The sequence below is a fragment of the Ovis canadensis genome, chromosome 21, assembly GCF_042477335.2.
Source record: "Ovis canadensis isolate MfBH-ARS-UI-01 breed Bighorn chromosome 21, ARS-UI_OviCan_v2, whole genome shotgun sequence".
NCBI classification, from domain to species: Eukaryota; Metazoa; Chordata; class Mammalia; order Artiodactyla; family Bovidae; genus Ovis; species Ovis canadensis.
Genome location: NC_091265.1, coordinates 44,404,403 through 44,431,504, shown reverse-complemented (window position 1 = coordinate 44,431,504; position 27,102 = coordinate 44,404,403). Strand labels below are relative to the sequence as shown.

General features: G+C 50.5%; 1 protein-coding gene across 2 annotated transcripts in view; it reads right to left on the bottom strand.

Annotated features, from left to right (window-relative positions):
• PKNOX2 (PBX/knotted 1 homeobox 2) overlaps positions 1-26,385 on the bottom strand; it is a 296,941-nt gene extending 270,556 nt beyond the window's left edge. For both annotated transcript variants that reach the window (XM_069566572.1, XM_069566574.1), the window contains exon 1: positions 26,283-26,385. The gene's annotated coding sequence lies outside the window, so the exon portion shown is untranslated. The remainder of the gene's footprint in view (positions 1-26,282) is intronic.
• Between the last annotated feature and the right edge of the window lie 717 nt (positions 26,386-27,102).

Genomic DNA, 27,102 nt, shown 5'->3' with positions numbered 1-27,102 from the left:
GGAAGCCCTTCATGAGCAACAGTGGCTCCTAAAGAGCAGGTCAGGGGACGGGGCACTGACTGATGAGAGTATAAATTTTAGAGAAGTCAAAAGGGAGAAGACAAAAGCAGAGGCTGAGTTACAAAGGATTTTAAGTGCCAGACTCAGGAGCCTGACTTACATGTTATTATCCAGCAAGGGATCAACAGAGTGAGCACAGAACATTGTCTTTTGAAAGGACGAATCAGGCAACAGTTTGCAGAGTGGACTGGAAGTAAGACCAGACAGAAGGCAACTGCAGCAGTCCGGGCAGGAGGTGACAACGTCTGAGCCAGGATGGTGGCAGTGAGGATGCAGTGACATGCCATTTTAAAAATTTTATTATTAGAGTATAATTGCTTTACCATGTTGTATTAGTTTCTGCTGTACAACAATAATCACATATATGCCCTCCCTCTTGAGCCTGCCTCCCACCCCTCTAGGTCATCACAGAGCACCAAGCTGAGCTCTCTGTGCTACACAGCAGCTTCCCACTAGCCATCTAATTTACACACAGTAGCGTATATATTATATATGTTATATATGTCAATACTACTCTCTCAAGCCATCCCCCCCTCTCCTTCCCACACTGTGTTCACAGGTCCATTCTCGGTGTCTCCATCTCTATTCCTGCCCTGTAAATAGGTTCATCAGTATTATTTTTCCACATATATGAGTTAATATACAAATTTGATTTTCTCCTTCTAACTTACTTCCCTTTGTATGGCAGACTCTAGGTCCATTCACATCTCTACAAGCGACCCAATTCTGTTCCTTGTTATGGCTGGGCAATATTCCGTTGAATATATATACCACGTCTTTTTTATCCATTCCTCTGTCAACGGGCATTTAGGTTGGTTCCATATCCTGGCTGTTGTAAATAGTGCTGCAGCGAACACTGAGGTCCATGTGCCAGGCATGGAGAGGGATGGGAGGACAGCCTCGGCCTCTGAAAGTTACAGACTGGCTGCTCAGTTACTTATCACCTGAAATTGGACACTTTAGACGATGATAGGAGAGCCATTACAATCACACTGGGACAACAGGCTTAAGCCAAGACGGTCCTGGGCAAACCAGAGAATGAAGCAGCGGGTGGAGGAGAGATGGACTCCAAGGCTTCAAGCCTGCAAGCATGGAGTTGACAGGGACAGGTGGGAGGGTGGTAGCACAGAGCAACAGAGAAGTAAGTGATGAGAGCTGTTTGTCGAAATTGAGTGTCCGAGCAGATTTTGAATTCTATAAAGACAAGAACTCCCTCTAATCTGCGTTATCACAAAGGTATTTGCTAAACTGAATTGGGACAATAAAGACCTTCTGAATTTAATCTAAAGAGGACTGGTTGTTGGGGAAATAGGAGGCAAGGTTACCCCTCTCCCCTCAGCTTTGTTCGTTCGTATGCATGTTTTTAGAATTTCAGTAGCTGTGCCTCTTGGTGGGCTCATCCTCGTAGCCATCTGCAGCCCAGGGAAGTCTCATCATGAACTGATGATTCTAATGTTGCTGAAAACATAAATGGGGCATCGAAATGGCCGGCGCTGGCAGGAGACTCAGTAAATCTGGCTCCAAGCAGGACAGAGGGAGCAGGGAAGTAAATTCACCAGGTCCCCCTTCCAACTAAAATGCAGAAAATGAGGCAAAAAAAAAAAAAAAAGGAAAAGGAAGGGAAATTCAACCCCCTCAAGATCAAGAGAGCAAACTTGTACTCTTCCCTTGTCCTGGGCTGACATGGACTTTTGTGTGAGGACTCAGAAAACCTAAGACTTTTCTACAGGCTGCCTCCCACCATCTTCTTCCCACAGTCGGGATTCTCTATTCCAGGATCATGTCCGCCCTTTCTCTATGGAAAACACACAAGTCCACCAACTGGGTCTTGTATCATTGTCCAGAATAGGATCTTACAGAGCTCCAGTGACCCAGAAATTTGAGGCAGAAACTAACCATTGGCTATGAATTATCCAAGTACCTGTGGCTGCAGTTTCACGATAAAGCTAATCTCCCTAAGAGTGTTGATTACTCCTGAGTTAACAACACAGGGTTTGGGGTAGGACAAAGTTGCCTGGCCCAGTACTTCTTGAGCTCCAAGTATGGTGCTCCTAATTCTCAGAAAGCTTTCCCCCTTGGAATCGCCTGATGGAATCAAGTCCCCAGGTCTCTCTAGCGGATCTGGTGACATCAACAATGTGAAAGAAAAAGGATGCTGTGGTTTGCAGTGGCCCTCGACATTTTTTCCACTGCTCGCCCCTGCAGTTTGCAGCAAGCTCTGTAGTCACGGTGAATCCTTGCAGCAATGATTCCATACTAGGGTCAGATCACCCCTGAATGAGTGATCAGTCAGGATGGGCTGAGGGGTGGCAGTGTCTTTAAGAATGCCTTCCTTCCCTCCACCCCCAGTGAGGTTCTGAAACACCCTGCAAAGAAGGGTAGTTATCACTCTCTCCCCTTAAAAATTACTGGACAGAAAAGAAGTCAATTTACAAATCAGGAAAGTCCTCATACACATCTAACTTCTTTTGAATATCTGCCTGCTGTATAAATCACCTTGCCCCGTAGCCTTCCTTCCCTCACCTCTAAAATGGGGGAGGTAATAATAAAAAGCCCACTTCCATGGGCTGTCATAGGATAAAATGATGTAATGCAAGTGCCAGCAACATAGCAGGAACTTAACAATTGGTCGGGGTGGGGGGTGTTAGTTCACCTAACATTTTATTAGTGTGACTGGTGTTGCCATAAAATTAATATTTTTGAATTAGTGGGTATTGTCTTTGAACAGGCTCCAGATATGATTCTCTGCTATACACTGAAAATGTGCTCCCAAAATTCACATGAGGAAATCCCAATTCCTTAATATGATGGTATTAGGAAGTGAGGCCTTTGAGAAGTGATTAGGTTGTGAAGGTGAGGCCTTCATGAATGGAAACAGTGTCCTTATAAAAGAGACCCCAGGGAGTTTCCCTGCCCATTCCGCATGTAAGGTCACAGCATGAAGATGGACATCTATGAATCAGGAAGTAAGCCCTCCATAGACGCCAGATCTGATTTTGGTTCTCCCAGCTCCATAACTGTGAGAAATAAATTTATATTGTTTATAAGCTTTTGAGTGTACAGTAATTTGCTATAGCAGCCCCAAAAGACTAACCTACATTTATTCAGTAATAAAGCAGATAATATCCCCCATTCCCACCTGGCTCAGGGCCCTAGGAGTGGTCCATCATCAGAAGGGCAGTGGACAGCTAACATCATACTTCATGATGAAAGACTTTCCCCCTGAGATCAGGAATAAGACAAGATGCCCACTTTTACCACTACTATTCAACATTTATTAGAAGGTTAGCCAGATAAATTAGGTAAAAAAAAAAAAAAAGAGCTAGTAAATTTGCTAGTCACTCAGTCATGTCTGACTTTTTGTGATCCCATGGACTATAGCCTGCCAGGCTCCTCTGTCAATGGGATTTCCCAAGCAATAATCCTAGAATGAGTAGCCATTCCCTTTTCCAGGGGATTTTCCCATCCCAGGGATCAAACCCAGGTCTCTTGCATTGCAAGCAGATACTTTACCATCTGAGCCACCAGGGATGGGCATTCAAAAGGAAGAAATAAAAATTTTTATACGTAGATGACACGAACCTACATATAGACAATCATGAAGAATCCACAGGAAAGCTACTAGAACTAATAGATTCAGCAAAGTTGTAGGGTACAAGATCACAGGCAAAGATCAGTTGTGTTTCTATATACCAACAATGAGCAATCCGAAAAGGACATTAAGAAAGCAATTCTATTTATAATAGCATCTAAAAGAATAAAATACCCAGGAACATATGTAGCAAAGAAAGTGAAAGACTTTTACCCAGAAACCTGAAAAAACATTGCTGAAAAAACACTAAAGAAGGCCTAAATAAATGGAAAGACATTCCACGTTTATGGATAGGAAGACTTAAAATTGCTAAGATCTCAATACCACTCAAAGAAATCTACAGATTCAACACAGTCTCTATCAAAACTCCAACAGGTTTTTCCATGGAAAGAGAAATACTGATTCTCAAATTCACGTGGAATCACAAGAAGACCAGAATATAAAAAACAATCCTGGGGAAAAAAAAAAGAACAAAGTTGGAAAACTTCCCAACTTCAGATTTTACCACAAAGCTACAGTAGTCTAAACAGAGTTGAATCAAGAGTCCAGAAATAACCCTATACATTAATGGTTAATTGATTCTGGCAACTCACTCCAGTATTCTTGCCTGGAAAATTCCATGGACAGAGGAGCCTGGTAGGCTACAGTCCATTGGGTCGCAAAAGAGTCAGACACATCTGAGCTACTGAGTATACACAGGGTACCAAGGCCACTCAACTGGGGGAAAGAATAGTGTCTTCAACAAATAGTGCTCGGACAACTAGATCTCCACATACAAAAGAAGGAAGCTTTAGACCTTATCTCATGCCATACAAACCACTAACTCAAAATGGATCAAAAACCTAAAATTAGAGCTAAAACCATAAAACTCTTAAAAAAAAAACCATAGGGATAATTCTATATGATCTCAGATTTGGCAATGATTAGAATACATCACCCAAAGTATAAATAACAAAATAAAAGTGTATAAATTGAACTTCATTAAAATAAAAGCTTGTTCATCAAAGGACAATATCAAGGAAGTGAAAAGACAACCTACAAAATCTTTGCAAGGTATGTATCAGGTGAGATTGATATTCAGAATATATAAAGAACTCCCACAACTCAACAGCAAGAGGAAAATCCATTTTTAAAATGAATAAAGCACTTGAATAGAAATTTCTCCAAAGGAGAGATATAAACAGCCAATAAGAAAAAAAATTTTTAATAAAAAAATTGGCCAATAAGTACATGAAAATATGCCTCACCATTAGTCATTAGGGAAATGCAAATCAAAACCACAATGAGACACCACTTCAAAGCTAATAGAATGACTATAAACAACAACAATAAAAGCAGAAGATAACAAGAGTTAGTGAGGATTTAGAGAAATCAGGACCCTGGAGTTTTGCTAGTGGGATGATGTAGCCCCTGTGAAAAACAGTTTGGCAGTTCCTGGAAAAGATAAATGTAGAATTATTATGTGTGTGTCAGTCACTCAGTCATGCCTGACTCTGCGACCCCATGAACAGGCTCGTCTGTCCAGGGAATTCTCTAGCCAAGAATACTGGAGTGGGTAGCCATTCCTTTCTCCAGGGGATCTTCCCAAAGCAAGGACTGAACCTGGGTCTCTTGCGCTGCAGGCATGCAGGCAAATTCTTTACCATTTGAGCCACCACGGAAGCCCAAATTACTATATGACCCAGAAATTCCATTCCTAGGTACATACCCAAAAGAACTCAAAATAGAGACTCAGATAGTTTCAGCATTAGTCACAATAGCTAAAAAGCAGAAACAACCCAAGTGTCCATCGACAGATGAGTGGATTAAACGAAATATGGTACATACATATACAGTAGAACATTGGTCAGTTATGAAAATGAATTAAATTCTTCTATATGCTACAACACAGATGAACGTTGAAATAGCCAGTCACAAAAGGACAAATATACTATGATCCACTTATATAAAATAGCTAGGATAGATAAATTCATAGAGACAGAACATAATTAGAGTTTACCAAGGGCAGAATGAAGGGTGGAATGGGAGTTATTGCTTAATTAGTACAGAGTTTCTGTCTGGAGTGGTGAAAAAGTTTTGACGATAGATATGATGACGTTTGTACAACATTGTGAATGTGGTTAACATCACTGGATTATACACTTAAAATAGTTAAAATGGCAAATCTATATATTTTACTCAAAAAAAAAGGACAAGGATAAAAATGTCATTATTTAATTTCTCATGTGAAACTAAATTGAACAGAGATCCTAACCAAAGAGAAAAACTCAGATTTTTTTCAACCTTTAAGTCAATAGTTATAAATGCATGTGGGCTTTGCAACAGCTTCTTCTTGGCTGAGACACGGGGCCAGTGGGCACAGAGAACACCAAACAAACTCTAGGAGAGAAGGACAGAAATGCTGCTTGCTTTCCACAGAGGGGCTGGAATCTGGTACACACAAATGGAGTGAGACCCAATAAATGTTTGCTGAGCACCTCTGATGTGCTGCACACACAGCAATAAACAGCGAGTAATCTGCCTGGAGCCCTGGCCTGTGTTCAGTCATCAGGACGTCTTTCTTCGTGGTTTGTTTCAGGTCTCAAATGAAAGGACTGTGTAGATAGAAATGCATTATACAGGTGAGATGGTGTTGTTATGACTGTTACCACTAGGGATTTATTGGGTCTTCTTGAAGGATGCTAGCCTAGCCAGCCTCTGACTCAAGGCCAAGAGAAAGACACTGGGTGCTCCTGAGTGTGGAGAGGAGAGGTCCTGAGGAGAACAGCCTGTGCAAAATTCTGGAGGCTCAAGTGGCTACCCTACAGTAGACTGGGGGTGCTACTCCCCAGGAGAAGGCTGACCTTTCCCCCTCCAGGCCGGCTGGCTAACACCCCAACACACAGTAGGGCCTTTCTTCACTCACACCCTTGCTTATGGCTCTCCTTTCCCTGACTAGTCAATCCTTCCCAAATTTCAGGGCCTAGCTCATGGGAGACAGGCTTGCTCTTGGAAGAGTTGAGATGAAGATAGGCCTGGGTTCTGCGCCCAAGTTATCAGCTGGGTGGCTTGGCCTTTGCCATATGTATAGATAGAATCAGTCACTCACAGACATAGAGAATGAACTTATGGTTGTCGGGGGGTGGGGTGGGGGGAGGATGGAGGCAAGGGATAATTTGGGAATTGGGGATGGACATGTACACACTGCTATATTTAAAATGGACAACCAACAGAGATCTACTGTAGAGCACATGGATCTCTGCTCATCGTTATGCGGCAACCTGGATGGGAGGGGAGTTTGGGGGAGAGTGGCTACATGTATATGTATGGCTGAGTTCTTTTGCTGTGCGCCTGAAACTATCACAACATTGTTAATCAGCTATACTCCAGTACACAATAAAGAGTTTAAATACTGGAAAAAATAAACAAACAAAAAAATCGAGGCAGTCATACCTGCATCCCAAGCCTGCTCCAAGATCATACATATCAGGGGTTTGGTACCCCACCCCCCTCTTCCATCAGGTCTCTGGGTCCTGCAGCCCTCGACATCTCCTTCCTCTGAGACGCTCTTCTCTATATCCCTTGTTCGGTAAGGAATCCTCTCTGTCCTGGAACGTCTCTTCTGATGATCCACCCTCGTGTATTGCTATGTAACTCCTCCAAAATAATTTAATTTTCCATGTTTTCACACTTCTCTCTCCACTCAAACTGTAATCTCCTTCACGTAGAGGCCAAAGCTCATCATCTTTGTTTTCCTCCCTGGTGGCTGGCGCACGGTGGGTGCTAAACAAATTGAAAATGGATTTGAGCCAAATGGAGGGGCCACAGGCAATGGAGGAAAACCTCACAGGAAATAGAGCATGTTCAGCTCCGAGTAACAGCCCACTGGTCTTCTCTCCTCTGCATGAGTCCATCCCCTGCCCAGACTGGCCCTTCAAGAATACTCCATTCATCGAGGGAGTGCAATCTGCTGATGCCCCCGGCTCGTCAAAGTCAATGTTAGAGTGGAAATCCAGGAAAAGAGTTGATCTGAAAACAATCATCTCTTTTTGTGACTTTTAGAATGCCTTGGAAATCGTGTTTATCTCCTTTGTTTCATTTGGCCATTGAAATAAGCAATTTAGGGACTTCCCTGGTGGTCCAGTGGTTAAGACTCTGCTCCCAATCCCAGGGGCCTGGGTTCGATCCCAGGTCAGAGAACTAAATCCCATATGCTGCAGTGAAGATCTATGTGCCATGTGCTTAGTCGTGTCTGACTCTTTGTGACCGCATGGACTGTGTCCCGCCAGGCTCTTCTGTCCATGGGATTCTCCAGGCAAGAATACTGGAGTGTGTTGGCATTCCCTCCTCCAGGGGATCTTCCCAACCCAGGGACTGAACTCACATCTCCTGTGTCTCCTGAACTGCTGGCAGATTCTTTACCTGCTGAGCCATTGAGGAAGTCCCCAGTGCAGCCAAATAAATAAGTAATAAATTTCTTTTTTTTTAAAGGTCAATGCAAAACAATTTCATAAAAAAAAAAAAAAAAAAAGAGTTCCTGTCCCATGAGCACAGTTCACCCTCCATCAGGGAGAGGTGGCAGGGGGTAGCTGGCCATGAATTTAAGGTGTGTGTGTCTCCAATAATCCACAAAGCAAATCCACAAATCCACAATCCACCCACGGTCAGAAAACATACTTGTCACATGCTGCAGCCATCATGCCCTGAGTCCCTTGACTAGATGACTCCCAGCCCATTTAAGAACCCTCTGTGCATGGCGCTGGGGGTGCCTAGGCCAGCCTCTCCAAGATAAAGGAAGTGGTAATTTCTCCCATCCTATAGCCAACATTGGGAATAAATGCAACGGGATGGATGACCTAGCCTGTGACCAGAACACCTTCCATGTGCCAGGAATTATATACGCATCAGGCCATCTGAGTCCCCACCCAACACCATCGTGGAACTATTACAGTCCCCATGTTTACAAAAGAGGACCCTGAAACGCAGGTTTATACGAGAGTCAAGCTGATAGTCCACAGCAGACCTGGGATTTGAACTCTGGAGAAGGAAATGACAAGCCACTCCAGTATTCTTGCCTGGAGAATCCCATGGACTGTAGCCTGCCAGGCTCCTCTGTCCATGGGGGTCTCAAGAGTTGGACAGGACTTAGCGACTAAACCACTATCTCCAGCCAAAAGCTTTTATCTTTCTGTTAGGCCCTCCGGGGACCTTTGTTATTGTTGAGAGATTCAGAAGCCGGATGGAGGGAGCAAGGGGACAGCTTTTAGTAGCTGCATGAGTCTGTCTGAACTGACCCACAGGGTTACCAACCACCCCAGCGCCCGCGACCCAGAGCTCCGCCTGAAATTGGGGCCTTCAGCACCAAAGCACTAAACCAGTATGGTCCCCGGCAAACTGAGATGGTTGGCCCCCAGTGACTGAGGCTTTCCTGTGCCCTGTGGCTCCAAAACAAAACAAATGCATTTTCAGAATGCAAACAACAGCTGAAGGATAACGTTGATGGCTCCCACTCTGAGTAGGAGCACAGCTTGAGGCCTGTCCCCCCAGCGCAGCCCCCACAGGGCCAGGCACCAGGGCAAAGATATCTTCTCTGTGTGTTCCAGCTCCAGCCTAAGACCAAGAGTGGCCAGTCTGGGTGGAGCTGGGGCTTGAGGGGGCGGGCAGAAGAGCAGAGTGCTCAATACCGGAAGCTGACTGGATCCAGGTCTTGAGAAACAAATGCTGATCATCGTTGGGAGATTATTTGCCCACTTCACACACAGAACAGCCACAACCTCATAGACCATTTAGAGCAGCAGTCCCCAACCTTTTTGGCATCAGGGATCAGTTTCATGGAAAACAATTTTTCCACAAACCAGGAGTCGGAGGGGGTGGTTTCAGGATGATTTAAGCTCATTACATTCATGGTGCATTTTATTTCCGTTAGTATTACATCAGCTCCACCTCAGATCACCAGGCACTAGATCCTGGAGGTTGGGGACTCGTGACTTAGAGGATCTTCTCAGAAATTCCCCCAAACATTTGAGAATCCTGAATCCTGAGAGTCTTGCCCTCAGCTCTGCCTAGATCAAAGAAGCGAGTCAAACAAAGGTCAGGGAAAGAGGGCTCCAGGCAGAGAGAACAGCCAGTGTAAAAACCCCAAGGGAGGAGCATGCCTGACCCCTCTGGGTTCCACAAGGAAATCTGGGTGGGGAAGGTCTGGCTGGCTGGAGCAGAGAAAAAGGAAGACAGAGAAAGAAACCGGACTGGGGAGGTGGGGATTCAGCCACTGTGAGGGCTTTGGCTTTTATTCAACGATGAATCCAAATCATTAAGGCTTTGACATAAATGAATTTGACACCGTTCACTTATATGATGGATTTGCTCATTTTTTACTTCTACCTCCCTTCTCTCCACCAAGGACCTGAAATCTATTTATGATTTTTATTACTATTACTTTCATTTCTGTTTTTCTCTCCGGGCCTATAGCCAGCGTTTTTAAATTTTTTCATCTCTTTATTTATTATTTCTAGCTGTGCGAGGCGTTGGGTGCTGCCCTCGGCCTTTTCTCCAGCTGCGGCGAGCAGGGACTCCTCTCTGGTTGCAGTGTGCCAGCTTCTTGGGGTGGTGGCTCCTCTTGTCTCGGAACACAGGCTCTAGGCACGCAGGCTTCAGTCACTGTGGTGCGTGTGCTTAGTTGCCCCTGGGCAGGTGGAATCTTCACGGACCAGGGATCGAACTCATGTCCCCTGCATTGGCAGGTGGATTCTTCACCGCTGGACCAGCAGGGAAGTCCCTTTAGCCAAGCTTTAGCCTGGTCTCCACTTTAGAGTCACAGCCTCGGTCCTCCTGCCTCATCCGAATGTGTTGCCTGGTCCAGATCAGACTCCTTGTGCGCGCTTCCAGGCTCTTCCAAGTTGTCCCTCCTGACATGGTTCTCCGCCCTGGCCCCCTGCCCATCCATCAGTCCCTTCCTCTCTCCCCACCTACTGCTTCCCCCATGCACACACCCTGGAATACTTGGCATGTGTGCACAGTTGCTTCAGTTGTATCCGACTCATCAGGACACCAGGGACTGTAGCCCACCAGGCTCCTCTGTCCGCGGGATTTTCCAGGCAAGAATACTGGAGTGGGTTTCCATGCCCTCCTCCAGGGGAGCTTCCCGGCCGAGGGATTAAACCCTACTCTGCTTCCATCTGTATTCACTCATGTCCTCCTCTCCCTTCAGATCTCAGCTCAAACTTCTCTTCCTTGGAGACTCTTCCCTGCTCTCTCTAAATAAGATCTCCTGTTTAAATGCTCTCATAGTTCCACATTTTTCCCTTCAAAGCTCCTATGACATGTGTTGTTTTGAATTTATTTGTATGATTTTTTTTTCAATTAATGCTTCTCTCCATCCGCTGAAAACTCTACCAGGCTAGAGGCTACATCTGTTTTTGCTCCTTTCTAGCCCTTGGACTGCAAGCAGATCAAACCGGTCAATCCTAAAGGAAATCAACCCTGAATATTCACTGGAAGGATTGATGCTGAAGCTGAAACTCCAATACTTTAGCCAGTTGATGTAAAGAGCTGACTCACTGGAAAAGACCCTGATGCTAGGAAAGATTGAGGGCAAATAGAGAAGGGAGCGGCAGGATAAGATGGTTAGATGGCATCACTGACTCAATGGACATGAATCTGAGCAAATTCCAGGAGATAGTGAAGGACAGGGGAGCCTGGGGCACTGCAGTCCATAGGGTCACAAATTGCTGGACATGACTTAGCAACTGAACAACAGCAACAATAAAGCCCAGGCACCAAGACAATGCCTTGCACACACTCAAGATTCCTAGTAAGTACTTGAATAACTGAATGAGGATATGAATGAGTCCCCCAGGCCTCCTGTTTATTGGCACCCTGGGGGGACACAAAGCTGGACCAGCTCAAGGCTCTTTGGAGGCCCTGTGGGTGTGGTCAGAGCCCTGAGCCAAGCGGGAGGGGGCAGGGCTGAGAGGAGAAAGGATTCAAGCCCACAGAGCCCCCTTATATCAGGCACTTAACCCAGGTAATCTCATTTCTATTTCACGGCCACCACTTGAGTCGAGAATTACTATCCCATCTTACAGCTGAGCAAACTGAGGCTCAGGAAGTAAGTTTCTCTAGCACGTTTGTAGTCAGACTTAGACTGTCTAATTCCAAAATCTGTGCTCTTTCTGCTCTGCCCCAGCTGTCCTGGCCTGGGCAGTTTCTAACCTAGCTCTGCCACCAGTTTCCTGTGTGAACTTAGGCAAATTACTGCCCTCTCTGAGCCTCATTTCTCCATATATAAAATACAGAGGCTGAAATAGATGTCTTTATGTCCTTTCCAGTTCTGAGATTTCTGAGACTGTAAAATTTTATGCTTCTAAATTTATAAATTCACACAATGGGTGCTAAAGCACCTAGCTCAAGGGCAAGCACAGAGCAGACTCTTCATAAGTGTTCATTTCCTCCCTCCTATCCTCCCAACTCCCTGTGTCAGAGAATCTCTGCTCTGCAGCCCTCCCAAGGCCACTTAGGCTGTTCTGATTATTGCAGGAGACCCAGAACACTGTGCCCGGCCTTTGGAGAAGTCTCGCCAGCTCTGACATCCATGCCTCCAGCCTGCAGTCCTTGGACAGCCATTCCAGCTGGGCTCCCCAGAGAGGCCCACACCTCCCTGCACCCACGCCCTCCTGACTCCTGAAGGGGAACGTTGTGTCCTGCACTGTGGGGAGAGAGAAGGACATGCAGGAAAGGAACCCACACATGTTTAGTACCCTGTGCCAGGGACTAGGGGCTTCCCTAGTGAAGAATCCACTTGCAATGCAGGAGACCTAGGGGACGAGCTTGATTCCTGGGTCAGGAAGATCGCCTGGAGGAGGGCATGGCAACCCACTCCAGCATTCTTGTCTAGAAAATCCCATGGACAGAGAAGCCTGGTGGGCTATGGTCCTTAGGATCTCAAAGAGTTGGACACAACTGAAACAAGTAAGCAAGCAAGCAAGCAACCAGGGACTCAACCAGGCGCATCAAACCTCTGCAAAGAGTCTTTGTTCTTCCCATTTCACAAAAGGGAAGCCACTCAGGCTCAGAGGTTTAGGAAATTGCCCAATATCATACATCCAGCCTGCGGCATTAGTGAGGCCCTACCTCTCCAACCCCAAGGCAGATATACTTTGCCAACCCCGGGGGATGCTGATGCCTCGGGCAAAGGTCCTTTCTGTACCACCAGCTATTCCCTTGCAAGCATCCTTTTTTTTTATTTTTTTTTTTAACATCTGTTTAACTTTGCATTTACAGCCCTAGTGACTTAAACCCATCAGTCTCTCTCTGGCTACCCACTCCTGCCTCTCCACTGCCCCCTCCAAAGGACCAGACTACAAATTATTCATCTATTGTTCCCAGTGTTTCCAACTTCACCAAGGAAACAACTCAAGAGGTTGACTTCATCCCGTCTAGAGGGAAGGGCCAGATCTGTGATGAATACAGTCCTCCCAATGGTACCAAGAAAGAAGGGTGAGCCTTCCTCTCCAGCTCACAGCTGTTGCCCTTAAGGGCTTTCCAGAAATCAGATTCAGATGAGACATAAACATGAACATCACCAGGCAACATCACCAGGCACCCCTGGATACGAGCAGGGCCCCAGCCGGGAAAGAATGGGCAAGGGAGGCCTGCATGCTTAAAGGCTCCCCTGGAGGCTGTGCCCTGGAGGAGTGTGGAAGGATGGGTTAGGGGGAGGGGCTCTGCGGGAACAGCATCAGCTCTGCTCTGTGAAGCCGCCAGGACAGGTAACTCAGGTGAGAGCAAAATCCCTGGCAGGCTGTTTCTGGCACCCACTGGCTTTCTCTTACCTTGTTCTGCCCTTGCCTGGGATGGAAAAGGAGCCCCCCGGGATGAGGGGTTGGCCTACTCTCTCTCTTCAGGAGGGGCCTCAAGTGACCACGAGGTCAGGCAAAGCCAGCCCAAGGTGACTAGAATCCTCACTGGTTCCCCTCAAACCTCAGCCTGAAGCTCACCAGGATGCCCTCCAGACCCCCAGAGGAGTGCACAGCCCCCAGCTATGTGCTCATCACTTTCTGGACTTCTCCTCCATGCCTCTTATCGTGGTTTCACTAATTACTCACAGGACTCAAATGCCCATCTCCCCCGAAGACTGTGAGTTCCATGGGCAGGGTGCCTGTCTGCCTAGTTCACGGTCTCCCCAGCACCTTCGCCAGGTCTGACACATACAAGGTGCTCAGTAAAAATCTATAGAATAAATGTTACCCACAGGGAGGAGCCTATGGCCTGGTGCAGACTGACAGGGCCCAGCAGAGGCCAACCCTCCCCATACCAGGCCCGAGATGGCCCCTCACTGGACCAAATGGGAAAACGTAAGTGGCGACAACCACTGGCACATAGTAGGCTTGCAATTCCGGTTTGCTGACTCTATGCGGGAATCTAGAAAACCACCCATTCATGCCCCAGCTGTGGGGCCATTGTGACAGGCCACACTGCCAGCTTTCAATCACTTAAACAAGATTGTTATCACTCTCTGAGTGAGCACAAGGTGGGGTGTGTGTGTATGTGCGTGTGTGCATGTGTGTGTGCTTAACCCTAAACTATTAAGAAACACAGAGTCTGTGCCAACCGATTTCTCCCCCCATGTGTTACGTGCGAAGCACAGTGCAGGCACTTTTGTTTATGTTTATGTAATGTGCCAACACATCCTCATCCGCTAGCTCACGCGGTCCTGGCCAGTAGGCAGTATCACCACCATTTTATTGAGGAGGACGGTGGGGCCAGCTTTTAAGGCCACACACTAAGCATATAGCTGAGTCTCAGCTCAAACCCAAGGCTCTGGCTCCGGAGGCACCAGTCTGCCTCAGCCGTGCTCCTTGTCACACCACAATCTCATCACCTGTGACCTACCCAATCAAAGCCCTGTATCTTACACTGAGCTTGCTATGAGCTAGAGCACAAGGTCTGGGCTGGGAGGGAGAAGAAGGAAAATGTTAGCAAACCATCCATAGCAACTTACCCCCAAACACACATCTCCCTAGAGCAGGCAGCAAGCTGGGCTGGGAAGACCACTGATTCAGAGGGACACCGAACCAGATGGGTGACCTTGGGCAAGTTCTCTTACGCACGCGGAGCCTCACTTTCTTTCCTGGGTCTATGATGATGGCCAGATAAAATAAAGAGTGAGTGTTCCCAGCACGTAGTGAAAGGGTCTCCACTCTCCTGCGGACTTGTGCAGCTACTCAAAAATCACAGGACTCAGAAGAGCCCTTTTCTTCCCATGGGCTGCATGCTCACTATGGCAGCTGGTCTCCTCTCTCCCAGCGGAATCCAGCCCTACTGTGGACAGGCGGCAGCTGGACTCTGTGCAGAAAGAAAGCGGGGGATGTTCCCCTAGTTCCCTGCCAGCAGCTAACTGCACCACCCAGAGCACAGCCCACGAGTGCAGAGCTCTCTCCATCTTCTCTCCCTTCCAAAGCCAATGGAAATGACTCTGAAGAGTATTCCAGAAGACCAGACGTCCAGCTTGGAAAGGGCTTTTCCCAACAATCTGGGCGTCTACAGGTGGTAGCATCCTCCCATCTCCTTGCTGCTAACTGGATGCCTTCCTTCGGCCTCCAGGGAAAGCTGGGGAGTCCCGCCAAGCTCTCTGGCTGTCCTCCGGGTCATACTAACAACGAGTGAGGAGCCCCCGGGGGACTGCCGCCCCACTGTGCATCTAGCCAGCTCCTCCCAGAGAGGGCTGGAGGGAGATGGGGCCATGAGACACGCTCCCATCAAGGCAGCAGTGCAAAACCACCACTTCTGCTCAGGCCACAGGAGAGCATCAGACTTGAGCTCCCTAACTGCTGGTCTCTCCTGTTGATGAATATCCCCCTGGTCCTCCTGGAGCCTGGAGGACTCAGAAAGGGCCCCTCAGTGGGAGCTTGCCAGCCCCAGCACCCAAATAAGTGAGACTGCCTGCCCTTAAATCTCCTTCTCCCCACCCCCCGCCCCTTGCTTAGTCAGAGCCAGGCAGTCCTACCACAACTGGGCCGAATGTCCCCTGGAGCCCACCATATCCTCCGGACCCAGGGCGCCTGGGCATCTGGAGCACACACTCCAGCATGGACAGCCCCCAGAGTCACAGCATAGCAGATCCAGAAGGGGCCTCTAAGACAATCTTATCTAACCTCCTCCTTGTATAAAATGAGGACGCCAAGATCCAGAGAGCTAAGAGGCGTGTCGGAGGTCAAACATGCGAGGCCCTGAGAACCACACAGTACATTGCCAGACTTTCACTAAACAGGCGGCTCGATGACGGATTTAAGGACCACCAGTGAGGGCTCGGGACTGAGAATGAGCTCCTGTCACCACGAGGCCCTGGGTGTACATGTGGAATCTCTCTGGGCTGCTTCTCTCAGCCCCTGACCTGGAGTTGAACTCACAACCCACACAGAGCAGGGCCTCACCTGAGAAAGGGTGGACAGCCCTGGACCCCCGGCTCAGCACAGGCCTGGGAATGGAGACTACTCAGAGACAAGGGACCGCGCAGTAAGGACCACATGAGGGACCTCTGGGGGTGGGCTCACTCCCCCTGCTCCATCTAGACTCCCTGAATCACCCTGGACTCAGCCCAGACAGAGGCCCTGCCACTTACAGCCTCAGGGTGCCCAGTGTCTGTCAGGACAGAGAGCCAGAGGACCACAGGGGTAGCCCAGGACATCGCATCAGCTGGCTCACTCTGAGCCACCTCCCAGCCGGGCAGCCAGTACAGGCAGGGTGACGGCATTGCAGCTCTGCCACCCACCGCCCTTGCCACCACCCCGCCTCCCTCCCCAAAACCCACCTCCCCCTCTCCGTGCTGGGCAACCCAGCCCTCCTGAAAGCTTTGTGGAAGTGAAAAAACAGCCGCCTATGGAGACTCCAGGTGTGCACCCAGGGCCTCAGGGTGACAGAATCTCGTTCTCAGTACCGAACTGTCCCCGGCGGTCCTTAAATCTGTCCACCCAGATAGTCCGGGGTTCCGTAACAGCCAGGAGGTACGCACAGCGTTTGCCAAACAAAGGTTTGGGTAGCGGGGAGCTGGGTTCAGGCGGCTCCTGTGAAGAGACTCTCGGGAAAGGACAAGGTGGAGCTCAGCACTCGGAGGCCCTCAGAGCTCAGCGGCACTTGTTCTGTCTCCGGAAGGCTAAAGAAAGAGCCCTCGTCATCATAGGTGGATGCAGGCCACCTTAATTACCCTGTGTCCCCCAGGACAGACGGAGGCATCTGCCGTCCCTTCCTGGACCTGTCGCTTCAGCCACTCTCTGAGCCCAGGCTCCTCTCCCTCGTAAAGTGAGACAGCGTCACAAAGTTGAAAGGCTCAAACGAGAGAGTACATGAGAAAATTCCTTAACTGGGGAAAAAACCCTAATATTCACTGTGAATGCTTACGGACACTTTCTTGCAGAAAAGTCACCACACTCTTCTTGTTGTTGCTGTGTTAGTCACTCAATCCTGTCTGACTCTTCTCGACCCCGAGGCCTGCAGCCCACCAGGCTCCTCTATCCATGGGATTTTGCAGGCAAGAATACTGGACAGGGTTGCAGTTCCCTTCTTCACACAACACTCCCATGTGCTCCGTATTATTACTATCCTGCCTATCTAGCTAAGAAAACTGGACACATAGCTTAGTTGTAGTAGATCCAGGGTCAGAACACAGAATAACTCCAAAGCCAGTGACCCTTTTCCCAACACCACACCATTTCAACAAAAGAAGCAAATGGAACTTTTTAAAAAAGAGGCAGGTGAATCTCCAGACAAAAGGCCACCTCATGGAGCCGTCCCTACCGTTTTCTGTGTGTTCTGTGTTCAGTTGCTGTCATGCCCAACTCTTTCGACCCCGTGGACTATAGCCCGCCAGGCTCCTCTGACCATGGGATTTTCCAGGCAAGAGTACTGGAGTGGGTTCCTATTCCTTCCTTCAGGGGATCTTCCCGACCCAGGATCGAACCCATGTCTCTTGGGTCTCCTGCGCTGGCAGGTGGGTTCTTTACCACTGTGCCATCTGGGAAGCCCGCCCCTTCTGCTAGACTTGCCTGTTCACCCTGGAAAGGCCACTGATCAAGTCAAAGCCAACTCCCCATTGTCTTGGGAGACCCTACAACAGAAGGACACCCCAGGGCCAAGCCCTCACACTCCCTGCCTTGGCTGCTATGCGTCATGATACTTGTTGGTTTGGTGTTCCAATAGTGGCTCCAATGACCATCTCTGTGTGAGCCAAGTCAATGGAAGGAAACCGAATCATGCAACTTTGGGCTGAATGGGGCCTCTGAGAGCAAGTCCCACCTCCTGGTTAGATGGCTGAAGTAACTGACATCCAAAGGTCAGTCACATGTTGTAGGTCAACAGCAAACCAGAGGCCAGTCTGGAGCAGAATCCTTGTTCTCCACATCCCAGCTGCTCCGGCATCAGCAGCTTCATGGCCTCCGAGAGGGCCGGGTGTGGGCCTAGCCTCTGCTCTCCTGGCTTACAGAATGCAGGGATGGTAGGTAAGAGAATCGCATCACAGCCAGGAATGAAATTAGCTGGTTGGCTCCCTGCGCTAAATCATAATGCTAAATTATATACGTTGAAAGATTAAGGTGTGAAAGCAGCCTATTCCCCCACCAGGAGGCCTGGGAGGCTTGCCCGAGGCAGTGGTGGCCCCTTCTGGCCCCTTGGCTGTGGTCAGAGGAGGCTGGACTTTTTAACCTAGTACAGTCTGCCCACTCCCCACCACCAGCCATCACCAGGACAGTACTGGAGCACCGTGACCTGGACAGTCTCACGTTTTGCCCCTCCAACTCCAGACCAACTGAGCTCACCTCCACTCAGCCCCCATCGCTTGGCAGCCTCCCATCCTCCTCTTGCCTCTGTCGTTAACAATTGATTTCTACCTTTTTTTTTCTTTTCACTTCAGTACATGCACACGCATCTCTCAGTCCTTTGTGGGTCAACTTTGTCCTTCCTGGAACTGCACAGTCCCTGGGGACACGCTCTGTGTCCCCATTTCTACCACAGCCCCTGCTGAAGTCTGTGTGCAGACGGGAGCACACAGCTGTTTGTTCAGCACTTGTTGCTATGCCACCGACCTGTGGGAGGCCCAGGCCACGTCCTGGGGAAGGAGAGGCAAGGGAAAGGGGAGGCTGGATAAGCCACAAGCTGGACAGGAAACCCAGCTGAGCCCATCCTGCAGGGCAGACACTGTGCTCACACTTTACAGACCCTCTGTCCACAGTCCTACGAGCTATGTCCTTCTATTTCCCTCTTTACAGGTGGGGAAACTGAATCAGAGATGTTAGCAACTTGTCTATGTGTGCATGCTAAGTTGCTTCAGTTGTGTCCGACTCTTTGCAACCCTGTGAACTATCGCTCTCCAGGCTCCTCTGTCCACAGGATTCTCCAGGAAAGAATACTGGAGAGGATGGCCATGCCCTTCTCCAGGGGATCTTCCCGACCCAGGGATCCAACCCTCTTATGTCTCCTGCATTGCCAGGCAGGTTCTTTACCACTGGTGCCACCTGGGAAGCCCATAGCAACTTGTCTAAATTCACCGGATTAGTAACTAGTAGAGTTAGACTTTTGATGTGTTTTTTTCTGAAGCTAACCTGTACTCTGAACTTGTTGCAGCAAACTACTCAAGGGCAGCGACCTGATGGTTACATGTGTTCATTCCATTTGTTTTTGCTGCTGCGTCGAGGACCATGCCAGGCACAGAGGGAGCCACTCTATGTATTTGCTGAATGAAGGAACAAAGGATTGAAGGGACCCCCTGCTGCCCACCCTGGTTAGGACAGAGTGAGGGCTTCTTCTGCCCCATTACTGGCTACTCTACTACCAGGAAGTCTGCACAACTGCTTGTTCCTCTCTCCATCCAGAAAAATACCCAATAAACTGAAGTGAAAGTCACGTTCCATTCTCTGGGACCGCATGGACTGTAGCCCGCCAGCCAGCCTCCTCTATTCATGGAATTCTCCAGGCAAGAATATGGGAGTGGGTTGCCATGCCCTCCTCCAGATCTTCCTGATCCAGTGATCGAACCCAGGTCTCCTGCACTGCAGGCGGATTCTTTACCTTCTTAGTCAGGAAAGCCTGTACAAACTAAGGATCCTGCAAAGGCCACGTGGCAGATGGCTGGGTTAACTAGGCTTGGGATGGGGCAGTGCGGGGCGGGTAGGAGCAAAAACTGAACACAAAAGACTGGATGATGTGAGGGAGTTAAAAGGTTCTCAGTGCCCTGTGACCTGCTGACTCAGGGCCACTCTCTGGCCCCTTGGGTAGGGTCTCCTCTCCATCCTCAGGCTCCCTCCTCCCCTGACCAGGCAGCCCCCTGCCTGGCCTGAGCTGTACTTAAACTGGCCACGTTCCTACTGAGAAAGTAACAGTTACGCCACCCTCCCCAGCCCCATCCGAACCCTCTGGAGTCTGCCCTGGGCCCTAGGGCTAGCGGCTTTTCTCCACATTCCAGCCAAAAATAATATGAGAGCGGAGCTGTTTGGTGGAGAACTTAATCTAATCTTCATTGCTTCAGTTTTAAAATATCCTGCCTGGTTTAGGGTTTCTTATTACACACTAGGATGTGTTTTTAGTGAGATAGGTCTTAGCAGAACCGTCCTTGTAATTAGAAACCCAGGCGGGCAGGGCTGGGGGGTGAGACAACCAAGCCAAACAGCAGATCTCCCTCAAGACAACACTCTGGCAGCAAGCTCTTCCCCAGCTGCCCAAGGCCGGTTCTTTCTCCCTCCTGGGGGATCTGGACCGAGGAAAAGTCGAGCTCTGGTGGAAGGAGTGCCTTCCATCTCCCTCCACCCTCATTCTGCGTGTCCCAACTCTTCCCCCATCAGACTGGAAACCAAGATGCTGCCTGTGACTGCTGGAGAAGGATGTGTGGAGGGAAAAATTACCCCAAGAAGTCTCCCCCCACCCCCGGATGAGGGAGAATTAAAGGCAAAGCATTCCACTGCAGCCTGTCTCCAGTATCACGGGCTAGCTTTGAAAAATCAGGCGCCGGAACGGAAGGAGGTTCCAAGTGCATACGCACTTTTGTATAAGGGCCGGGTGTAACTTCTCAGGCTTTCTGGCCCAGAATCTGCTTTGATCTGCCAGCGTGGAGGCTGCTAAGCGAGGTTCAAGCTGCGGTTAGCTCCAGACCAGCGCCCACCCCGCTCCCCACCCCCACTCCCCCAGCTCCCCAACCCCGCCCTTTTCTTCCCAATGACATAAAGAAAGGAGGCAACATTTCTGATCAGTCAGATTCTGTGTTCTTCTGATGGGTGAAAGCTACTCCAGGTGGCACTGTTGGGAATAAGTACCCCGGTTCCCCCAGCTAGGGGTTAATTGCCTTTCTGGGAAAAGTCCAGGTGGATTTTGGAATCACAGCAGGGATTTCAAATTCCAGGATATAAGAAAGGCAGGAGTTCAGTCCCTTTACTCAAGTCTAACTGGGAACTCCTGAGAGTTGTGGGGACTGGCTCTGGGGCCCGGTAGGGCAACAAAGAAGAAAGCAACTTTACTTCTCAGAAGTCTCCTCCTTCCAATTTCCTTTATTATTTAGAGTGCGGGATTAGGCAGCAGTCTTTCTCAGGCCCTAATGAGGAATTCATGTGAGCCATTCCACTTTGCAGATGAAGAAATCAAGACCTGGGAGCTTAGCTAGCTGACCCACTTTAGTCATGAAGCCAGACAGCCACAGGGTATAAAACGGCCAGGGCCCCAAACTTCAGCCTGAACACCACCCGGCACGCTGACCTGCCAGCCTCCAGCATCTCCTTCCTCCCTTTCCCACCAGGTATTGTTGGCACTCTTCAGTCGCACAGTTGTGTCCACCAGGCTCCTCTGTCCATGGAATTTTCCAGGCAAGAATTCTGAAGTGGGTTGCCATTTCCTCTTCCAGGGCATCTTTCAGACCCAGGGATCAAACCCCCATCTCCCGCATTGGCAGGCAGATTCTTTTCCACTGAGCCACCAGGGAAGTCCCACCAGGTATTAGCTTTAATTAAATTAGCAGATCCTCATCGCAGCAAGCCTGGCCATGCAGCCTGGACAGAGCCCAGCCAGTGCAGCTCCTCCTCCGAAATTCGGCTTCTCAGCCTAATTCAATCTTCAATAAGTCATGGATCTCATCTGAAGTGTCATATAAAGCATGGTGTGTTGGCTAGAATCAAGGCTAATGGTGGCTCATGATGATTTCATTCCCCACGTAACTTCCTCCATGGCATCATTTTCATCCTCTCCCTACACTGATCTGCATTTTGTTTGATCCAGACACTCTGCTTCACATGCCGGCACCTCGGGCAATTGCATCACACATTTATATATATCTTACAGCATCGCTGTCCTGGTGCCGCACGGCACAGGAAAAAGAAAAACTTATAACTGCATTTCTCACCTTCCTTGAACTAATTTAGAAAATGTGCTCCAAATTAAATAAATCGGGAACAAAAAGTTTGAAATTGGAGATAGAATTTCAGAAGAGGGGGAGGAGGCTAAATAAATAGCAAGGAAATCTTGCAACATGTTGGAAGCCTATAAATTTTATAGGTTGTTTCTTTAATAAAAACAAATTCAATTGCTAACAACACAGTATTATTAAGCCGCTAACATTTAAAAATCTAATTTGGTCTGCTCTGCTGCTGTTTCTGTTGCACACTGCATTTACCCACGGTAAGGAAGTCAGGTTGATGGGTTTGGTTTGGTTTCTAAACCAGGCTAATAGAGAGCCCTTTAAAACCCAGCTTTTTTGCTTTCTAGGCATGCCTTGGTCCCTAATGAGTTACAGCCCCAGGTTGAAGATGGACATAGCAGAAAGAAATTTAACACACACTCTGGTACACCCATAAACATCAAGGCCAAGGAAGAGGAGGTATGTTTCCAGTTAAGCTAGGACTCCATGAATTCAGGATTCTCCACTCACAAGACAGTAATTCTCCTTATTTCATCACTAACTTACTTCAAATGTGTTTATACAATTTATTGCTACTGAACTTCCAGGCAACTGGTGTAGAGTTAATGAAACCCAGCTTGGAGAAGCTTTGGGCTTTGAACAACTAACCACAGTTTAAATGGTTATGACATGCGGTCAAAGCCGCAGGCCAGCCCCACTGCAGTTCTGTGTTAGGACCTAGTCAAAAACCTTGTCATCTCACCTTTTGTGCCAAATAGATTGAGAAAAGGAAAAAAGCCCAGGAAAACAGCCTTCCATGTGTCTTCTCAAGGTTCCCAGCCATTCGCCCTGACATTTTAACACATCTATCTCCCTGAATGCCAAGCAAAGCCCCTCCCCCAGTCCCGAGTAAATATTTTAGTTGCAGTTTGAATGGGCAGCCAGTTGAAATCCTGAAATCCAGTTTGAGTTTAATTGAACCGGGTCAGGCCTACATAAAGCAATGCGGAGAGGGAGGTGTCAGAGGGAGGCACCCCGCCACATTTGCAGTCAGACTCAGTGCAAGTCCAAAAGGCAAGACAGGAATGTACAGATGGCGCTGGACTGGAAAAGAAGTGAACTCCTCTTTCCGAATGACTTGGACATTGATTTTTATTAATCCTCATTGTCATACGCTGTCCTCCCCCCAAGCTCCGTCCATGTGAAAACTCCAGGAGGCTCCCTCTTTCTAAACAGGCCCATTTTGGAAGAGTAAAGGGGAGGTGCTGGACTTGCCAGGGCCGCACAATAAAAGCCCTTTTTGAAAGCAGCACTTTCATTAACTTAAAGCAATCTATGGACTTAAAAGCAGAGAGCTGTAAACTCGCAGAAAGGATCATAAAACAGCTAGTCTCAAGTTGGGTACACTTCAGTGCAATTTGCACGAGGCATTTTACTGTGAGCGGTGGCCGGGCCCATCTCCCTCCGGTAACCCCCTGCCCCTTATTCTGAACAGCATCCCTTTCTCTCGGCTTTCATGCTTTTCGCGCTCACAAAGAGGGAGGCGGTGACCGGGGAGTCTCCGTGGGGTCACGGCTCACTCCCGCCCTCGGGCTCTCCGCGGGAGAGAGGGCGCCTGAATTCCAAGCCTGCAAAACAACAGGCTCGGAGCTCCGCCGCCGGGCGGCCGCCGCGGCCACTCGTGGGTCGCGCGCCTTCAGCGTCCCGGAAGCGCCTTCCGGCTGCCCCGGCGAGGGGCGCGGTGTGTGCAGAGTGCTGGGACAGTGGGTTTGAGACAGCAAAGGAGAAATTTCAAATCTTTCTCCTGTTCACTTCCCAACTCTGCTTCTCTAGTGGCCCAAGGGGTAATCTCCGTTCCTAGTCGGGACTTCTCTTACCCCTCCCCGGCCCCCCCAAGCAAGGCCAGAGCCAAGCGGGGTGCAGCTTGAGTGGGCGATCAGAGACAGGAGACCCTCCCTACCTTCCCCCCACCAAGGTCCGGAAGCCTCGGGAAGGCCAGAATGCAGGGCACGCGGGCGGGCTAGGGACCAGGACTTTGCGTAATAGAGCTTGTGTTTGGACACCATCATTTTCTTAATTTTGAAGAGTTGGAGATAGTCTAAATCTGCTTCAAATGCGAAGCTTTCGGTTTCCCCTAGTTGGAAAACATTTCAGCGCGCTGGAGGAGTACTGGGGCAAAGGGTTAAGGGCAGAGGACCCCAAGTTCCCCCCCCTTTCTCAAGCAGATCGTCACACGGGCGGCCCGGCGTGTGGGCTTCCGGGCAAGGCCGGGGGGAAGTGCAGACCTACGGGTCAACAGCTGGCGGCTCCGGTCCGGGCGCTTGAGTTCGAGCCCGCCCTATTCTCCGCCGCAGCCCGGACTCCCCGGGCCTGGAGAGAGGCCTCGCTGCTAGCGCCCCCCGCGCAGGCCGCGGCCCCTGCGGGCCACCGCACCCACCCGGCCGCGCTGCACCCGCAGACTCCAAGTGGCTTCCGGAGCCCGCCGAGCCGCCAAGGTTCCTATCCATCCCCGGCCCTGCGGGGCTACCCTGTCGCTTCGCCCAGAACACCCCTTCGAATTGTCCGCTTCCCGGAATCTTTCTCCAAGGACCTGGTCCTGCGCTCCTGAAGTCCTTTCCTCCAGATCCTCTTTCGGGAATAAGCGGCAGGAATTTGGGGCTCGCCGGCCATGGCTCCCATCAACTACTTTTATCGCCTACCTAATCGTTTATCAACCCACTGAGCGTGGGGACTCCCGGGAGCGACCCTCCCCAAATTCCAATAGTTTCAACTCCCCACCCCCCCGCCAAAAAAAACCCGTGTACCCGTGGCTAAACCCTAAAAGACGCCACCACTTCCTCTGATTCCATCCTCAGATGTAAGCCCAGGCCCCTAACTCCAGCCTTCCGGCTCCCTGCTTTGACCGGTGTGCAGATTCGATCGGCGGCCCTTCGATCCGGCTTCTGAAAACAGCTTGGATCCTAAAAACCCGAACTCTAGCCTCGCCCCGAAGCCCAGCCCTCATTCAGGGCTGATGCACAACCACCACCCACCCCTCGCCCTACTCCCAGTACTAGCCCCTGGTCTCCACACCGCGCCGGAACCTCGGGTTCTCCCCTGAGAGCCCCCGGAAAAGGCGGCCCGCGTGGCTCGTTTCTTCCTCTGGGTCTGGAGTCGGGAGAGCCCCGCACGCCTCACCCGAAAGAAACGCAAACTTTGCGCGGCAGACTCGGGACCCTGCCCCATCCCCCTCGGCTCTCTCTCTTTGAGCGCTTTCCGACCCCACCTCTTACGAACTCGTGCCCCAGTTCTTGAGCCAGGAGGGCTTCCAATTCCCGAACCTCGCCGAGGGCCCCTACGCCTCCCCACACCTCGCCAAAGACTCCCAACAATCCTCGGAAAGCTAGTAACGCTACAAATTACAGCTCCTCCCGCGTTAGGGTCCCCGAGCCTGGCCCCTGCGATCCCGGCTTCCCTGATCCACAGCTCGTGCTCCGCTGTCCCCACGGATCCGCCTGCAAACCCTCGTTCGTCCCGGCTCCGCAGGCCGAGCAGGACGCGGCCGCGGCTCCCGGACTCCAGCCACCCGGCCCGAGTCTGGGGCTGCTCCTGCTTCCAGCCGCTCGAAGGCAGCTCCAAGCTGCTGGCGCCAAGGAAGCGCCGGCCCGAAGGGCGCCAGAAGCCGGGAGATAGAAAGCGAACCTGGAGCCGGCCCGCCAATCTCAGCCTCGCCCGCGGAGCGCCCAGCCCGGAGCTGCCGGCACCGGGGCTCCGCCGGCCCGCGCGCGAGTCCCTACTCCGGTCCCCGGCGCACCCAGCGCGCAGCTCCCCGCCCGCCCGCTACGGTGTTTTGGGCCCGCGGGGGTCTGAGTCCGCAGCCCCTCTCCTCGCACCCGCGGACAATGCACGCCCCGCCACGGGCCCGAGCGGAGCGAGGCGGCTGGGCGGCGGGGCTGCGCGCTGGCCGGGCCCGGGCGCGGGCGGGCCGCCTCCTTCCCGGGCCTCAACACCGCTCGCGCTGCTTCGCTCCGCGCTCTCCCGGCGCTTCCCCAGCTCCTCTGCACGCTCCCGCCGTCCCTCGCTGCTCCCTGCCTCCCTCCTCCCTGCTGCCTCCCTCTCTCTCCTCCCTGCTGCCTCCCTCTCTCCCTCTCTCCTCCTTGCCCTGTCGCAATGAATAATACTCTGGCTTGGGGACTGGAATAAAACACACGCGCTCTGAGGCAGCCGCCCGCAGCAGCAGCACCCGCCGCCGCCGCGCCGCCGCCGCCTGCAAAAGCGTCTCTGACATGGAAATGAATGACAGCTTACCTGATGCCAATCTTCATCAGACTGACACCGGCGTGACAACACAGCCTATACTTCCCAGCACTGCTCGGGACGTCAGCGGCACAGGGACCCGCCCCCCGGAGCCCCCCCCCCTCCACACACCTCCCCTCTCCCCACTCCCCCTTTCTCCCCACCCCCCCCATCACCCCCACCCACTCCCGGCCCCGGCCGCTTCCAAGTCGGAGCAGCAGCCGGAGTGTCTCCCTCTGCTGGAGGCTTTTCTAAGACGTCTAAGCGGCTCCGGCTGCCGGGAGAAAACCTCAGAATGAGAGGTGGCCTCCGACGGAAGAACGCAGCCGACCCCCGCCCCCTCCCCCCACCCAGGAACTCGGGAATACTACCCGCAACCCAGGCCAAGTCCCCCTCGGCAGAAAACCGAGGCGGGGCTTCCAGACAACTTGAGTTCACGCTGGTGGAGGTGCGGGGAAATTTTCTTCTGTGGACCCTGAGAGCACTCCCCAGAAATTATGAAACTTAAAACTGGCAAGAAATTCTTCCCCCCACCCCCACTCCTCTCCCACCTCCACCCCATTCCTGCCTGGCTGGCCTCATTTTTATGATTGCATTTGAATAATTCTCATTACCCTGGCCCCAGAAAAGGTGCTCGGATGACACTCTGGTTAGTTATTCCTGTTCTCAAGAGCTCCTTCTGCTCTGGGCTTCCTGGGGCGATTGGTTCTTCCAGGGGCAGAGGGAGAGATAAAAAGGTGTGGGGGCTTTGTCAGTAAATCACCTCTTTGCAAATGCCAGGCAAGCCTGTTTTAAGCCTCTTCCTATTTTCATTCTAAAAAGTGTCAGAGTT